Source organism: Callorhinus ursinus, unplaced genomic scaffold (assembly GCF_003265705.2).
Source record: "Callorhinus ursinus isolate GAN/ISIS: 27379988/994484 unplaced genomic scaffold, GSC_fseal_2.0 scaffold13, whole genome shotgun sequence".
Classification (NCBI taxonomy): domain Eukaryota; kingdom Metazoa; phylum Chordata; class Mammalia; order Carnivora; family Otariidae; genus Callorhinus; species Callorhinus ursinus.
The window spans coordinates 3,328,049-3,330,527 of record NW_027397075.1 but is presented as its reverse complement, the minus strand read 5'-3'; positions in this window follow the sequence as shown (position 1 = coordinate 3,330,527).

The following is a 2,479-nucleotide window of genomic DNA, read 5'->3' as shown; positions in this document are numbered from 1 at the left end:
TGCCTAGCTTCTACCACGGTTGTAAATGGCCTTTCTTTATGTGATAATTTAATTACCCTGTTCCCCTACCATTAAAAAAAAATACTTGAAAAAACCCTCAACACTGGGGCACCTGGCTGGCTCAGTCAGTGGAGCGTCCGACTCTTGATCTCGGGGCTGTGAGTTCAAGCCTCATGGTGGGCATAAAGATTACTTAAAAAAACCCACCACCAACAATAAAACCAACCCTCTTTCTGCTCCATAGGAACAGCAGCTTTCTCTCGTTCGTACCAAGACCTGGCCTATAATAGATGTTCAATAAGTATTTGTTGAACGTTAAATCTCAAAGCAACTACCCAAGGAGCATTATCACTTGAAAGTACTTATCCCTTAAAAACTCACTCTCAGAGGAACCTGGGCCAGTTAAAAAAAAAAAAATCACAGAGGGGCGCCTGGGTGGTGCAGTCGGTTAAGCGTTGGACTCTTGGTTTTAGCTCAGGTGGTGATCTTATGGTCATGAAACCGAGCCCCGTGTCGGGCTCAGCAGGGAGTCTGTTTGCAATTCTCTCTCTCCCTCTCCATCTGCCCCTCCCGCTCATGCTCTTTCTCACCCACTCTAAAATAAATAAATGGATCTTTAAAAAAAAAATCATAGAAACCAATCCTATCTCCCTCCCTAGGTCCTGTGGGGGTCTCATATTCAATCACTCTTTTTGTTTTATTTGGTGCCCCTGATGTGTGCGTGTGTGTGATGGAAACTATACATCTGGCAGGGGATTAAGGAGTGGAGGGAAGAAAGGTGTTGCAAGTATCCACAGTGAAAACTCCCAGGCCCCAGCCCCAGCTCCTGTGTCACTGACTGCCTAGACATTCACCGGTTCTGAGGCGATATGGCAAAATGGCCAGTGTTACAGATTCCTCTCTTCCCAACCAGTTTGCCCGAGTTCAAAGTGTGATTTAGCTACCTACTGTCTACATAATCCCTGACAAATTACTCTGCCTCTTTGGGGCTCAGTCTCCTCAACTGCAAAATGGGGATAATCATAATACTAACCTCATGGGGTTGTTGTATTTAAGTTAATTCATGTTCATTGCTAAGAACACAGCCTTAGGAAGTTCCATGACTCTAAATGCCTGTTAATTATGCCTACAGATGGTCCCAGACTTAAATGATGGTTTGACTTAGTTTTCGATTTCACGGTGGTGTGAAAGCTATACGCATTCTGTAGAGACTGGACTTCGATTTTTGAATTTGGATGTTGTCCCGGGCTAGTGAGATGCCCTATGATACTTTATCACCATATGCAACAAGCTGCAGCCCCCAGTCAGTCACACAATCAAGAGCCCCTCTGATACACAAATATTCTTTCACTTTCAGTATGGTATTCAGTAAATTACAGGATGTATTCGACACTTTATTATGAAGTAGGCTTTTGTGTTAGATGATTTTGCCAACTGTAGGCTAATGTACGTGTTCTGAGTCCATTTAAAGTCGCCTAAGCTAAGCCATGATGTTTGGTAGTTTAGGTACATCAAATGCATTTTCAACTTAGGATATTTTCAACTTCCATGGGTTTATCCCATGTAACCCCCACATGAGTTGAGAAAGGTTTATATGTCTCCAGGCCTCAGTTTCTTTACCTCTAGGGTGATGATCAATAACCTGCCTGTTTGTTGAGTACTGCTCAAAGATGATGGAGAAAATGCCAAGGTGCTTTGTACACACGTGGGGGCGACAACTGTTTGGGAGGTTGGGAGTCTTCCAGCCAGGAGTGCTGGGAGTCCAAAAGGTCGTGGGTTCAAATCCCACTTCTGTTATGGCAGCTGTGTGGTCTTGAGCAAGTCATTTCACCTCTCTGAGCCTCAGGTGCTTTGTACACATGTGGGGGGCGACCACTCTTTGGGATGGAGATTGGAGTTTTGGGGGCCTTGAGTGCTCTGGCGTCAGATGGGTCATGGGTTCCAAATCCCGCTTCTGCTATTGGCAGCTGTGTGACCCTGGGCAAGCCACTTCACCTCTCTGGGCCTCAGTTTCTCCATCTGTGAAGGGTTGACTCCGAAGTGTATCCACCTCCCACTGTCTCCGTGTCAGCTCTGGGTATCAGCGGGCTGCGTTGGCCCGGTGGCCCTGGAGAAGCCACTCAAGCTCCGTGCCGCTAGCGAGGATCCAGTGCTAAGCCGTTTGGCACTCTCGCTGGCCCAGGGCTCAGTACCTGGTTTCTCCTGGTGTTACTATTACTGTTGCTGTCGTCGCCGCCACCGCGGGACTGGAAAACGGGTGGCAGGGTGTCGCCGCTCCCGGAGGGCACGCTCCTCCGCCCGGGCCCCCGCCGGGCTGTGGAGCCGGAGGAGGGGGGCGGCGGGCAGGGCGGCGAGGGGCGCAGCGCAGCCTCCCCGCGCGCCCGCGCCCCCCGGCAGGAGGGGAGCGGGGCGCCGGGGCGGGGCGGGGCGGGGCGCCGGGGCGGGGCGGGGCGGGGCGCCGCATCCCCGTGACGCGCCG